The sequence below is a fragment of the Lissotriton helveticus genome, chromosome 1_1, assembly GCF_964261635.1.
Source record: "Lissotriton helveticus chromosome 1_1, aLisHel1.1, whole genome shotgun sequence".
Classification (NCBI taxonomy): Eukaryota; Metazoa; Chordata; class Amphibia; order Caudata; family Salamandridae; genus Lissotriton; species Lissotriton helveticus.
The window spans coordinates 986,508,163-986,523,804 of NC_136057.1; positions in this window are offsets into that span (position 1 = coordinate 986,508,163).

Here is a 15,642-nt window from a genome sequence, read left to right on the forward strand (position 1 = left end):
AGGCGGCAGCTTTAGCTCGGCGGTGGGGGGCGGGGCAACCAGGGAGAGCGTCCAGGTGCAGGTGATGGCAACACAGGGACTCCTGGGAAATGGAGTCCCTGTCCCTCACCTGGCGCTCGCAGCCCTGGTAGAGTGTTCTCCTCCCGCCCTGCAGCCCACACAGGACTCCAGCGAAGGTCCCACTCCTCAGCAGGAACACCCAACAGAACGGGCGATGCGGGACCCGCGCAGCGGGTACCGCGAGGTCCAACGACGGCAAAAAGGGCAACCAGGCGGAAGTGGATTCAGCAGCAGAAACGTTGCAGGGATTAGCCGGTGACTTCCCTGGTCAGCTACAGGCAGTTTTAGGCGTCTCCCCAACATTTTGCTTTCCCCCTTCATTTACTCCCTTCTTGATCATCAGCCACTAATACCGGATATAAACCCTCGGTTACTACAGCCCTTCTCCATCTTTTCATCTGATCGCCTCTAGTGTCAAATGGATATCTAGGTAAAAATCCTCTATTGATTCTCATACCTCCTGTATTTTTTTTGTGCTCAAATGCCTCAACTTCCCATTACTCCAAAGCCTCATACTGTTTTAACCTAGGATTTGGTACCAATAAATTCATCCTGTTCCTTAAATTCTGAAGAACTCTTACATTAAATGTACCATATTCTGGGAAATCTAAAACACCATCATCTTTCGTATACTCCACCCAATTTTTCAGCCATACACATGTATGATATCCACTTTCCATCATCATATAGGAAGCCGGTGAATTAGAAGGTGGCATAGAAAGTCCCTTCCTAGTTATTACGCGCTTGTCCTTCTTAAAGAAATTCTTGATCTTGTTAATCAACTTCATTCTCTCAGTCCCTTTTTTAATTCACTCAACAAGATCCAAAAAACTCTCCTGTATTTTCGCTAACCCTATTATTCAACTCTCGTCCAATACTTGTGAGACTCTCACCAACACTCCAATCAGAGCTTACTACGTATTTTCTTCTTCGCCCAATACCAGCATGCTACCTGTCTATTTACCAATCAGAGCTTACAACAGACCCTCTAGTCTGAGCAATGCCATTGCTGCTCTTGTGACATCAGTATTACTCCTTCTACTGACCCTCCCTTTACAATCTGCAGTGTTCTCACGTCAGCGGTTTTCACCGATACCAGCGCGGCTCTCTGTGACGTCAGTAGAGCTCCTGCTGCTGACCCTCCCGTCACAAGGTAATTTAACAATGTCTGTTTTCGTCTTTTCATTATAGAATTCTTGTTAGTAACAACGTAAAAACAGTGCTAATCTGTCTGCTCCACTAAACCAAAGACAGTTTCTTCACACGCCACAAAAGAAAATTGCTTCCTGTCACTGCGAGTAAAAACCACTGTTTACTTTTCACTTAAGCTCGGGGAGCACCTGTTACTCCTCTAGGGATACTCCTCCTTTTGGGTAAAGCCAAAGTTTCACAGGCGAGCCCTCTGCTATCAATCACACTCTACTTTTATAAAATATAGTCCCTACTGTAATAATGCCAGCCCTCCGTAGCTTCTCAGTATTACGACAACAGACGAGTAACCATCTGCAGTGTGATTTCCATTTACCACACTCTTCTAAATTCCGTTCCCGGGATTCCCAGGTGTCTCTGTACCTGTGCTTCCAGACAACATAAAACGTGTCACTAACATTTAATGTTAAACATATAGTCAATTAGTCGGAACCGTAGTAAATGTAAATGTGGGTGTACTTGTAAAGCGCACTGCGACTCCATGGAGTATCCTGGCGCTGAAGACCGCTGGGTAACCCGTCCTGGTTTTCCCTGTGAGATGGTCCCTTTCTGGGTATCTCCAAGGTGATACCAGGCATCCCCGGCGTCTGTGGGGGGCCGTTGTAGAGTTGAGGCAAGCTTAATGCCCAGAGTTGGCAAGTGCGTTCCCTGGTTAGAGTAGGCACCGAGGTGAGAATTATCGAGTCCGTTTTGACCCTGGTCCACGACCCTGCCGCGTCGGGAATTGAACCCTGGTACCGGGCCGTTCTCTACTTACGGGTCTGCCGCCTCTAACCAGTGAGCCACACCACTCCAGTCAATAATCAATGATCAATAATCACCAAACTAATTGATAATAAGCATCATTCTGCTACCATAGAAACTGATCCAGCGAAAGGCCAGGACAAACTTTTCACACATCAACGTATCATTCAAAATGGGCCCATATACACATTCATATTTCCTGACTGCTTCGCTGGGGGTCAAGTTTTATTTTCTGTGATTTGAATTAGTCAATACCTAACTAATCTTCACAGATCAACACTCTTCTTTTGGTAAATGAACCATTAGTTGAGTAGTTTATGGAGATATTAACAATTTCATTCATCTATCTTGTAACTTTTCATTCAAATGATCACAGACTCCAAGTAAGATTCAATAGAGTTTATCTAATGATTCAATCAAAATGAACACTCATTTACACAGATTCACAGTGCAAACTCCATCAACTTTCATGGGAGAGAAAAATTAATTCAACAAATACATCCAATTCACAGACACATTCAATAATTCAATGCATTAGGAATGGATGGATGAAGAGACAAAAAGCCAAAATATCTCGTATTTTGCAAAAATAGGCAAATTCAAGACAGAAATTTTAGTTACCTAATGGTGAAATGGGAAACCCAACCCCTGGCCAGAAGGGTGAGCGAAGGTCACCTGATAAAGTTAGGGGACGAAGACTGTAGGACAGGTGTGTAGATTTATACTTCCTATACTTCTCTAGATCCCAATGCACCGGAGCGTATCCCTCTCTTACATTCTTTCCCTCCTCGATATTCTTCCGCAATCTTCAATCTAATCAGGCTGTCTTCAGTATTGAATCTTCTGAGTCTGTTCTTCCCAGCAGCATTTCTCGCCTACTCCTCACTCAGCATCACCGTCTCTTTGTAACAGCTCTCCCCTATCTAAAACCTTAAGTCACTCAAATTATACCCTTTCATTTTGCATGTCCCACCTTCAAAGGTTGCAAATGTCTGCGAATCAAGAACTATTATTGGACTCGGGCAAGGGAGTTGTCATCACCTCATGTGGTCATCCCAAAATTCTTAACTAATTCTTTGTTTAGTAAACTCTTCCCACATAATTTATTACGTTTTTCAGAACACTTCCTTTCACAGGCATTCATGAAATAGATAGATACAAAATGTATATCATTTCATCAGTTGAGGAACTTTTCCCAAGCACAAGTCCTTGGGTCTTGACAGCCGATCAATGTCCCAGTCAGCAGGTCATTCCTGAACTCTAATGCGCAGAATCAACTTGCGTTACGTCTCACTTGCCTTCTTTTCTTTCAGCTTAGCATAGCAGGCCCAAATACACACCATTGGTAAAAGAATCATAAACAAAGAATCATAACATAATTTCTCAAATATGTTATTTTCACTGTTTACCACCCACTTCTACTCAATCCCGTGTTATTTATTTTCCTTGTTAAGTGTAAGCGTTATTAGGAGCAGCTCCTTTATGTTTCAGGCAAGCATATGCCAAGCATGCGGTACTTCATGACATGTAGTTAGCAACTCTTTGCGCATGCGTGAGAGTTTCCTCTCATATGGATTAATCACATGGTTACTTACGCAGGATGGGTTTGCACATGCGCAAAGCAATTTTCTGTTCCAAGCGGGATTTCAGTTATGTAGCAAATTATTCTTTGTTATTTAAGCAAGCAGAAAGCCTTTTCCCCGTGTATGTATGTTGTGTGGATATTCATTTTTCTTTCAAGTTTCTATTATTTACTTGTTAATACTTAATAACGGGAGGTTGATTTGAGCAAGTTTCTTTTCCCCGAATCCTTGCTCCATCAATGGAATTACCTCTGGCAGGTTATGGAGGATAATCGCCTGGGGAGGCCCTTTATTAACGCAATTGTATCTCAACCCTATAGCTTGTTTATAAATGATGGGAGGTGATTTGGAGCTCTTCTCAATAGAGAAGGGAGTGAGGCAGGGCGGCACGCTTCTCCTCTGATATTTGCACTTTATATCAACTCCCTTCTTAGGAGGTTGTAAGCCTCCCTGGACATCATGCTCGTCAGTTTGCAAGTCCGGGATTGTAATATTCTTGCATATGCAGATGACATGGCAATTTTCACCAGTGATCTGAGAGGGATGTTCTCTCTGTGGAAAAGATAGCAGAAGAATTTGGGAGTCAGTCAGGATTTTTGTTAAAGAGATCTAAAACCCAGGTATTGATAAATAGACACACGTCTGCCTCCGATAGCAGGATTGTTGAGGAAGCTACATATTTGGAAGTCAGTATCACTGCGAAAACAGAATGTATAGTCGACCTAAATTGGATTCCTAATTTTTAAAAAGCTAAGACGGATTTTAGTTGGTGGGACAATATGACATTATTAATAGTGGGGAGATGCAATCTTGTTAAATGATGTTTTTGCCAAAGTTATTGTATGTATTCCGCACTGTTTCTCTGGAGTTTAATAATGACTGGTTTAAAGTAGTTGATAGATTGGTGGCTAGTGTCAGCTGGGCCTACGGGACGACCTGGAGAGCTAATGCAATCATGAGCTTCCCTAGAGATAGGGGGAGTTGGAGGTTCCCCAATTTTAAACTATACTACCTAGCTGCAGCATTACAGTTTTATGGCCCTTTACTAAATAACACGACAGCTGATGGAGATAAACTGGGCTATGTGCCCTCAACTTATGAGTTGCTGATTGGGACAGACGCTAAGGGGTGTCTCCTGAAGATTTTTGATTCGAGCTACTTTAAAAGGACACGATTCAAGATTCTGGTCACTGTGTTCCGAAACTGGGCAGGTGTCTGGAAAAAAATGGGGGTGGGCAGATACAGCAGGTATACTCCCCTGTTAAGGAATGATCGACTCCCTGAAATATTTCAAGACGACTGCTTAGCTAGATGGGAACGAGGTAGATTTGGCAGGATAGGGGATCTACTTGTGGGGGATCATATTGCATCATTTGAGGTGATAAGGGGCAGATTTAATATTAGACAACAGGATTAAAAAAATATTTACAGCTGAGGAATTGTCTTTTGAAAAAGGCCGGGGGTGCTGCTGACTTTGCACAGATTACCTTGTGGGAAATGCTAACAAGAGGGACTGATCCCTCAATCTCGCAAGTATATGGCTGTCTGTTGGAGGGTGTCCCAGACGATCTGGATAAGCACAATGAGAAATGGCGGGGGAGGCTTGATCTGTTGGATTTGTTTTTTTCTGAAGTCACTTGAAGTAGGCTGTCAAATTTGTGTTCATCAAACCTGCAATCACAACATTATAAAACCATTTTTGATCTGTACGTAACACCAGTGAAAATTGCTAAATTGGGAGGGATGGCGGGGATTCACTGTCCTAGATGCCGCGCTTCCAATGTGGATCTGGTTCATAGGTTCTCCACGTGCCCCTGCTTGAACTCATTAGCTTGGAAATTGTAGGTTTTTTAGGCGTAGCCTTCAAAATTAATGTCTCCCTGTCACCTCAGCTTATGTTGTTGGGGGTAGATGAAATAAATAGTGTGGTCTGGCACAGCAATTCTTTATAGCTTTGTCGGTTTTTAGGCTTTGTGTGGCCTCGGCCTGGCTTGACCCTCTACCCCACCTTTCAGCAATGGAAGGGATACTTCCTACATGTTCACAATTTAAAGAATGCACTTTATGAACGCAAAGGCAGGAGGGAAAGAGTTAAAGGGAGGAGGATCTGGGGGTCGCTTTCGGCCTGGGCCTCTTTGTTTAAATATTAGGTGCTGGGTTTTAGGCACAGTCAGCTTTTTGTCAGGGCCCGGAATGAATTTGTTAACCTGTGACTGGTCACCGTTTTCTGATTTCTCATTGTTTTATTTCTATTGCTTTTATGTAAACTTGCTGCTGCAATTTCATCAAGTTAAACAAAAATAAGAAAGAAAAAAAAACAATTAAACATGTAAAGGCAAGTAAAAAAAAATGATTTTTGCTTCTAATGCTTGTGCTTGATTTACTTTCAGCTTGGGTATGGGGAGCTTATTAAAAAAATTACCGAGCGCTTCTGCATTGACTTGCTGTTGCCTACTATATAGCTTTGTAGTGCTTAAGACATTTCTCCTGAATTTGCTGAGAGTCTCTGATATACAGCCAGATTCATCAAACTAGAATCGGCTGGCAAAGGGCCAGATTCTGAGAATCTGGCCCTTTGCGAGCGCTATTTTTGCATTTGGGATTCATCATCCCAAATGCAAAAATCGCAATTCTAGAAATCGCTAAATTGCGATTAATTGCATTTAAGGAATCTCAATTTGAGATTCCTTAAATGCAATTCATGAACCATTTTAAAATTGCGAATTCGCAATCTGGGACCGCTATTTACCGCGAAGTCTAACTACGTGGTAAATAGCAAAAACTTTGAAAAATGCACTAAAGTGCATTTTTCAGAGTTTCATGTTGCGCACACACATGCCCTAAGGGCATGTGTGTGCGCAACATATGTGCACACATCAATTTCAGGGGTGCAACAGGGTGTCCTTTGGGGACCCCTGCACGCTTGAAATCGCAATCTCAATTTGTGAATCGCTAATTGCGATTAGCAAATTGAGATTGTCTTCCCATTCATTCCTATGGGCCTCTAGGCCCATAGGAATCAATGGGGAGATATTCCTTAATTGCGACTCGCAATTTGCGAGTCGCAATTAAGAAATTATTAGAAATCGCTATTTTGTAAATGATTTCTTGATGAATAGCATTTTGCTATTCCTTAATAGCGATTCGGTATTTTTCGCTATTAAGGAATAGCAAAATTTGTTCTCGATGAATCTGGGGGTTAGACGTTTGTCTCTGCGTCTACTAGTGAAGTTATCTTATGCTGCTCTTGATGATCTCTTGAATGCCAGGTCAAAAGTTTACCAGTGTACTCACTTTCCTCATACACTTTTTGTAAATATGCGGAGTTGGCTATATCTCCACACTCTTAGTAGTACTCCTGCATTCGTAGTCTGGCCGTCTTAAACTCTACTTTATTAGCTATCATTGGTGACCGTTGAATATGCATACTTGGCCGACTTAATTCTGTCTCCAGCTCAGACCTGAGTAATAACATACATTTCCTCTACCTAATCTCTTTAGAAGTGATATATTCCCTTATTGTTGATTTAACAGCCTCCCATACATTTTCAAATCCAGTCAAATTATTGTTTATTTTAAAATAGTTAAATATTTCACTCTGTGTCTCCTTACACCAATCCTCATCTTCGTGGTTTACTTTATAAAAAAACATCTTTCCCCTGGCCTCTCTATGATAATGCCTGCTAGTTCCATCTTTACCAAAGCATGATCAGAGAAAGCATTTTGCATATGGGAGTAGTCATTTATTTGCAAACTTTGTGTAGAGAGAAACTAGCCCGATCTGGCAGCTGACTTATGGCTCCCTGAATAACATGGGAACCTTTCTCTCCATAAGTCTGACAGATCTAAACCTCTAAACATTCTAACATGGCTGCGACCGTTTGTGGTTTGTGGATGAGTCTCAAATCAGATGTTCAGGGAGACTAAAATCCCCCCTAATATCACAAAACCTGGAATATTGAGCAGTGCTTGATATAATTCTATAAGAGGGGTTTGGAATTATCCACTATCTGGGCATACATTGTTGCTATTGTAAGCAAATTATTATTAAGAATTCCACTAACAAGGGTCACACCTGCCTTCTTTATCTGTTTGAGAAAATGTAACTTGGAGAGGGAAACGTTCATGCACATACAATGCCACCCCCTATGTGCTGCACTTGCTCATGACATGTGCTGATACCCCACCTACTGCTTAAAATAGCTTCCTTTTTATCAATGAAATATGTGTTTCTTGAATAAGCACAATATCTGGGGAGTGCACTCTCACGAATGTATCTATTGCCCTAGCTTTAGATTTATTATTAAACTCATTAGCGTTCAATGACACAATCAGAACAGACTCCCTATGCTGTGTTGTCATTTCTGTGTCGCCACTACCATACATATAGAGCTATTAACAGTGATCCTAGCTTGAAAAAACCTATCACTAGCACGCTCCCCATCACACTGAAATAAAAGGAATGACTCTGTGCCTTTCCCTTCTACTGCGGAAGGGATCTAGGGCCAGATGCATCAAGCATCCATTTTGCGATTCCTTATTAGCGAAAAATAAGGAATCGCTAATAAGGAATAGCAAAATGGAATGCATCAAGGAATCACTACAAAAATAGCGATTCCTTAGAATTCCTTAATTGCGACTCGCAAATTGCGAGTCGCAATTAATGAATACCTCCCCATTCATTCCTATGGGCCCAGAGGCCCATAGGAATGAATGGGAAGACAATCTCAATTTGCAAATCGCAATTAGCGATTCGCAAATTGAGATTGCGAGTTCAAGGGTGCAGGGGTGTACAAAGGACACCCTGTTGCACCCCTGATTTTGATCTGTGCACATATGTTGCGCACACACATGCCCTTAGGGCATGTGTGTGCGCAACATGAAACTTTAAAATATGCACAAAAGTGCATTTTTCTAAGAATCTGCCCCTTTGCGACCGGTTTTTAGCTTGATGCATCTGGCCCCATATCCCTGCCACAAGCATCATGAAAGTGCAACGTGTTTCTGAAATCATAAAAATATAGCCCAGATTGACCTGACACTCACACACCTGTTGTATTATGCATATGCCCTTGCGAAACATAATGCTTGTGCATCTGAGTACCTCGTAGGGCACCTCCTTTCTGATCCTTGGAGTAAGAGAGATTTACAACTTAAAATGTGAAAAATGATTTCCCAATGACTCCTGTCCTCCTTGTGTCCTGTTAGCCACCTTTCCAGTATTTGTTTTTCATACAAACTTTTGTTCTTCTCCAATTAATTAATTTCCTGATGCATGGACAAAACTTTATCCACTAGATTTGAAATTCGGCTTTCAGACTCTGTCAACCTTTCAGTGAACTTGGCAATGCCCTGCACGATCTATGCCAGTCGCTCATGCAGTGCTGCTATTTCCTTTGTCTGTGTTGTTCTTAATTCGCTTACTTCTGTCAAAATGTTCTCGAGCATATTTTTTATAGAATGACTAGTTTCCCCTAGATCTAATTGCAGTGCCTGAGAGCTTACCCTGCCCTCAACCTCAGCTTCTGACATTGTTTGTCGGATGTCCTCAGTTATGCAATCATTCCAAGCAGAAGCATCTCCCGCAGACACCTTTCAGATACCTGTTGACCCTTATTCTCCACTGGCTGGTTCTTAACTAGAGCCTCCAACAGCAGAAATTCTTTATTTTGCTTTGAAAACAGTGGATACTGTTTGCAGCCAAATAAACATACAGCAGGCTCCACGGTACTTATTAGTGTTACTTCCTGCCACTATTGACCACACCCTCCAAGTCTAAATGCGAACCAGATAATTGAAGGTCAGAGATGTTTCCTCCACTTTCAGTTTCTGATTCCTTCTCACTCACAGTTTGATTCTTAGGGCCTTCATTTTTTTCTGCTTCCAGTAGCTGCTGAACTTTCAAGTCCATTATTTGTTGAACTCCTCTTTGTGGGCGAGCAGTAGTAGAAGTTTTAACTGGATTGTAGTTACTCCTTAATTTTTTGGATGGAGTAGGTTAATGGAATAGGTCAGTGCAGTATTGGTTGTCTTGTTCTGGAATTTGCTCATACTTATTTTCAAATACTGTGTCAATGTGATAGAATGAAGATCACTTAAGTGAATAAATTCAATGCCAAATTCAGATTACTGTTTACATACAATTCACCCGCTATTTCCAGCCTATGCTTTTTTCCACCTTTCCGGCTTCATGGCATCCACCAGGGCTGTTAAAATGGCATGGAAATCCACAGGTGAGACCTGCCTGCCTGACTCCTTGTGACAGTGCACTCTCACCTGACACTCCTTGGGCAGTTGCTTGTGATGTCTCTCGCTCCGCTTTCACGAAGGCCCGGAAGAGCACAAGCCGTGCTTCTGATTTGATGCTTGCCTGCCATATTCACCAGAGGGTCAGGAAAGCGGCACCAGCCAAGCAGCCACACTTCCACACTTAAAGCTGCTGCATAGGTTGTGAGGAGTCGCTGACTCTGCTGCTGCGATAGCTTCGCTTCATTCTAAATGAATCCCTCACACCTTCACTTCCAGGGGATGGTCCAGGGGAGTATGCTAACGGCAGCATGGTTGGGTAGCATCTGTCGTCATCCTCCACCAATACCACTCCATGCAATAGATGTCTCCAAATGTCCTGAAACGTGTTAGACACAATGGGGATAGATCACAATGTTAACCACCACCCCTTTTGTCCCTCCCAGGCCTCAACTCATTGTGTCCCAATTGATGTGGATGTAGATACTACACTTACAACAATAACAATGTACTCTATGTCTGAACAGGTCGATCGGGCAAAACATCTTGCCAGTGTAAGGACACCACCCAGACACCAACTCCACCCACCCCTGGATCAGGCGTCAAGTGACGCAGAATCTCCTGGACACATGGATGTGGAGGACCTACCCAGCACATCTGGTCGGCCAGGGCAGATGGCAACAGAGTCTCACTGTGCCCACAACAATACCTTCCACCCTAGCTGCAACATTTCTGCTGACCTCTACCCTAACAACCAGTGGTTGCAGCACAGGCAGCAACATCTCCTGCTCTCCACTCCCACTTCTGGAAGAGAGGATCAACAACACTCTCACTGAGGATGGAGAAGCCAGTGTGATAGGACAGGCTGACCCAAGTACACAGGGTTGTGGGGGCAGAGGTGGTGGGAAGGTAACTGTGGGCCCGCAGAGTGGGGCTACTTGTGCCAATAACGCCCAGGCCACCATCCACCATGTCCTTGTAGCCCACAATAACTCTTAAGGCGTGATGGGCCAGGTTATTGAGGAACTCTGGGAGAAGAAGCAGCTGCAGAGGTCCCTAGACCAGAGCCTGGACACCCACAATGAGATCATTTGCCAGATCACTGGGGTACTCAGGAACATTAGCATCACATTCAGCAGGGTTTTCCCCCACCACCGACCCATTCCTGTGTTACAACTACATCTGGTATTCAACATCAAATGCAGCCACATGAAGGGAGGCCCTGTCAGAAGAAGACACCTCAAACACCCTTGGCCCTGCAGCAGTGGATCCCCCCTATCGTAATCCGAGACATCCAAGAAAAAAAACAGTGGGATCATTTGACGAAGCACCTACCATGTAAGGCATAAATGTGGCACCTGATTTCTTCCTTTGTGTGCAACATGTTCACTTTGTTGACTATTCATGTACACTATTCCATTTCTGATGGGAGGAGTATGTTGGACTTTGGACTTCAGACAATGTGGCTCCTGCAACAATGGCTTCATTCACCAACACTTAATACTACACTCATGTGTTCTATTTGTCTGCATGTTGTTCTTTATTTTCACACTATACACTGCAACAAAATTCACTTGTCACAAAATCATTAGCTCCTGTAGTATCATTCACATCTAGCAAGTTATTAATTTATCCCCATGTGAATTACCAAATGTAAGTAGAAGCTACTTGTGTAAGCATGGACATATGGATATCAACAATGTGCGTCAGAGTATCACAACCATGTCACCCCAACACAGACATACAAGTGTATAGTCTCATGACTAACCCTGGGTGAAGGACTTCGCTACGCCCACAGAGTGGGCGTAGTGTTGCCTACTTCGCCCTTTGCAAAGTAGGCGTAGCAGGCAACACTACGCCCACCCCGTGGGCGTAGCGAAGTTACCCGCCACCCGCCTCCCTCCCGCCCTCCCCTACATACCTAATTTTTGTAAATGGTGAAATAAAAGTAAATAAAAAGGCGCTTACCTTGTCCGCTGCGTCCCAGGGCTTCCTCTGCTCGTTCGCGCCGCCGTCGCCGCCGTCTTGGATACCAATGCGCATGCGCAGGCGGCCGCGCATGCGCATTTCTCCTCAGAGTGGGAGCTCCCAGTGACACACATGCCACCCCTTTCATTGTGACCCACATCTTGGAATGTAGCTAGTTGGTAGAAGTGATGACTTGGACCGTGTGAATCAAGTAATTTGTCGAGACTTCAGGTGTCTGTTCAGTGATGACCTAGGGCTGTAACTTTAAGGAGGACACAATAATGTGCTGTGTTACATGGTAACTCATTTCAGAGCACATGTGGTGCGTCCCAGGGCTACGCAATGTCAGTGGGCTGGCCTAGTCACTATAGGCATGATCAAGATTGAGGTAGTCCTCCGATGACTTCAATAGTGTACTATACAGTGTAGTGCTCAGCATGTGCTACAACCTCTGTGTCACTCTAACAAATAACCTATATCTTGCATTTCTACTCAGTCTCGCCCATCAGAAGGTGTCCATATGGAAAGCCATCGCCCGGAAGGTGCGGACTGGGGAGGTCACTCATCAGCGCAGTGTTCACTGTAGGAAAAGGTGGGGGGACCTAAGACTCTGGACCCGGAAGGTCATGGAGGTCCAGCTGGGGCTGTTCTCCCAAGACAGAAGGGGCAAGTACCGGACCTTGAGCCCCTTAAAGGCCTGCGTATTGGCAGTGGCCTATCCAGAGCTTGATGGACAGTTAAGAGCCCAAAAGCAGCTAGGGGGTGAGTACTGGTAAAACATTCTACATCACCATCTATCTTTGTTACAGGCAGCTATTTCCCCATCAACCTTGAAGGTAACTCATGTCCCACGCAATAGGAGAGTTGTTGCATGTGTAGGTCTGGTAGTAGGTACATAGTGCTAACCTTAGACGATTGTCCATATGACCAGGAACTAAATAAGGTACAGTCAAATGTCAATTTCTAGAGCTGAACACTCATATGACTGCAAATAACCTACACTATCTTTTGATGTCATGCGTGACAGTGGTCTTAGACAGGACACTTGTCATCCTTGTGTTTGGAGTGATGCTCCCTCACTACTGTGTCTGATGCGATGGTGGACCACTTACAATGAACCTATTTCTACTATTATTTCAGCATCAACCTAGGATAGTGGAGGAGATAGGGTCGAGACTGTTGGGGAGGCAGCTGGACACAGTGGTTCCCATTGTGGCAGTGAAACAGATGGAACCAGTGGCCGAGAGGGTGATGGAAGTGCCATGGAGGAGCAAAACAATACATCCTGATCATCAGTGTAGAGCTCCAGTGGCCACTCCCTGGTGGCCTCCCCTGGACCTGCATCCACAACATCAATGATGCTACCCCCGTTCCATCTCTACCCTTCCTGGTGCTTCCCACCCAGCTGTCCGGGCCCGCTCTGCTGAGAAGGCACCTCACTCCCTGCCCCTGTCTCCCCTGCTGCACTGAGTTTGGAGGTAATTGACAATCTGAGACAAATCTCTGTGGGTCAGACTGCAGTGCTGAATGCCATCCTGGTGCAAAGCCCTCAGCTAACGCAGATGGTGTTGTACCAGAAGCATTCACACTGACATGTCTGCCCTACACAGCCACAACACACATACATCCAGACACCACACCACCAGACACAGCCCTACACATATACAGATAGACAGCACACCACCAGATCCTCCCACTACCCACATCACGCAACCAGGCACCACACTCACACCACCAGCCACACACACACATCACACATTGCCAAGGAACAGAAACCTTGAACAACCAAATAAACATCAGACACACAGAGCCATACACACACAGCCACACCTCACACTTCACATCCCTTTATTTCCAAAACCCAACCACTTGTCTTACCTCCTCCCCAGTTTCCCAAAGAACTTTGCCTGATCGTCCTTTACCTCTTTCCTGCCATAGCTGCCCATCCCCATTCAAAAGTCAGAAGAACTTCTTTCCCACCCATACTCACCCCTTCCACTTTAAATCCACCCCAAAAACGCCTGCCCCTCCTTAACCCACCACTACCCCTTCCAAGACACAAGGCCATTAACAAAAAGAGATAAATGTCCCGTAACAGACCCACCCCCTCCCAAACCCCCACCCCAACCCAGAATTTCAAAGTAAAAAAGCCTACAACACGGTAAACAACCTTTACAACGCAACTTTTACCACGCAGTGCCTTTACAACGCAACTTTTACAACGCAAACCATTACAACGCATTGCGCTGGGGGGGCGCTCTAGGATAGGGAATAGGTTTAATGTACTATCCAACACCTTCCCTACTATCCACGGGGACTGGAGTTGGAATAGTAAATTAAACAATTCACTATCCAGCGCCTAAAAGCACTATGCGTTGTAATGGTATGCGTTGTAAAAACCGCGTTGTAAAAGCATGCGATGTAAAAGCATGCGTTGTAATGTCATACATCCCTTTAACACTTGTTCCCCCCTCTCTAAACCCATCACAACCCTTCATAGTTACAAGATCCCACGCATGGTAAAACCCAGCTCTCCCAATCCCAAGACAAGCCAACTTAACCCTTCAGGTCCCAATCCCAGCCCTCTCAGCCCTCCCAATCCCAACCCAAGCCCACCTGAGTAATATCATTGAGATGCCTGGACTGCGCACTAGATGTCCCTTCCTGTTCAGGAAGGCAACTTTGATAGCACAGCAAAGTGCTGGCCCACAGATTAAATTTCAAACTGGCCTTTGTTGTGGGAGACCAATTTGTTTTGTCTAATAAACTACTTGCTTGGTTTTGAACACCTTTGTCCTGCCATTGCTACTGATGCTAATTGTTGTTATTGGGTAAATTGGGCTGTGTGATTACAGTTGTGTTTGTTTCACCATGATAGCTGATCCATTTGTAGTGGAAAGTATAGTCAAACATTGGGAAAATTATGGAGTTACTAAGGACGAGGGTCAATGTTCAGTGGATGCATTTATGTGATGAGTTCCAAATGGGGCTGACATTGCATTGGGTGGTATCTGCTATTGTAAAAATTGCAGCTTGTCTTCGCCAATGTCCACATCATTTTGCTTGCAGTACTACCTGTGATGTAAAGTGGATATGTGTTTAATGCGTGCAAAGTATGTATTTGTTTTTCCATACATGGGGCGGTGTTGTAGTATCATGCCTAATTGGTACTTTTGATGCACATGTAACCATTTTCATGTTTGTTCTTACCACATACGTTTAATAGATGTCTGACAGCTGCTGTTGCTGCTGTGTTATTTTAAAGGACTTGCACTTACACATTTGCCACACGTGCATGCCACTTTGTGACAATTTTGGTTGTCACTGATATACCTTATGCTACAGGTCCTGTGTGCATGGAGACTTTAAGGTAGGTGCAATATTGACGGTGACCTTAGCCAATAGCCTACCAGGAGTCTTCCTGGTTTGGGTAACCCAAATATACATGGAGTCTTTACATCGTGGGCTTTGAATGTTTGACACCACATTGTTTGAGAATCCCATTTACCTGACTTTCCTTTGTCATGTGGGTGATGTGTAAAGGCCCATTACAGTCCTTTTGCAGTGAAGGTGCGTTTTATCTTCCTGACACATCCATACTGATGTATGTTTAATGTCACAACAGGACATAGCTTATGAGTAATGTGAGGGTGTCACAAAAGTTGATTGCTATATTATTCGTGAGAATGTGCTGTTTTGTGGCACTGTTTATTGTACACATCAGTACACCAACTTCTGAGATGTGCACACATGGTGAGTTTGTGAGAGTGTGCCTGTAGATTGTCTGTGACCTGGACATTGAGTGCATCATGCAGATGTGATGGGAACATAC